Raw genomic sequence first — 607 nt, forward strand, 5'->3', positions numbered from 1 at the left:
GGCCGCCGCCGCCATCCCTCCGGCCGCGGCTGCGCTGGGGGAGCGCGGCGCTCCCGCCTTCTCGCGAGAGCCGCCACGTCTCGCGAGAGGGCGGGGAGGAGAGGTGGGAGGGGGCAGTGGGCGGAGCCTGGCGCCACACGCTCCGCCCCCCCCACCCCCCCATCGCCCCGCCCAACCTCCTTCAAGCGCGGTGGCGGCGGCCGGCGCGGAGCAGCCGCGCGTTACGCCGCCCGTTACCGGTCGCGGTTTAACCCCTGGTGCTTCGATAGAACGCGCTCCTCCCGGTATCTAGGCCGAACTAGACGACCCGCGGGATCAGCTTTTTAAAACTCAACCCGGAGAAAGAGAGGCGAGGCGTTAGGCGAGGCGGGAAGGCCGGGCCCGGCACGCCGTGACAGGCTTCGCGGAGCTGAGGGGCGGAGCGCGCGCGCCTATCCGCCGCCGAGCGCTACCATAAAGATTTGTTGAGGGGGGGGGCGGGGAAGGCGGGCGCTGTCCCCGCCCGGCGCCCCAATAAAGTTTGACTCGAAGCCGGCGAGCGCGTCATCGGGCGGCGCGGCTCTCGCGAGAAGACGAGCGCGGCTTTCCTCCGCTCCCCCCCCCCCCT

This window comes from Haliaeetus leucocephalus, unplaced genomic scaffold (genome assembly GCF_000737465.1).
Source record: "Haliaeetus leucocephalus isolate CR32 unplaced genomic scaffold, Haliaeetus_leucocephalus-4.0 Scaffold110, whole genome shotgun sequence".
Lineage (NCBI taxonomy): Eukaryota > Metazoa > Chordata > Aves > Accipitriformes > Accipitridae > Haliaeetus > Haliaeetus leucocephalus.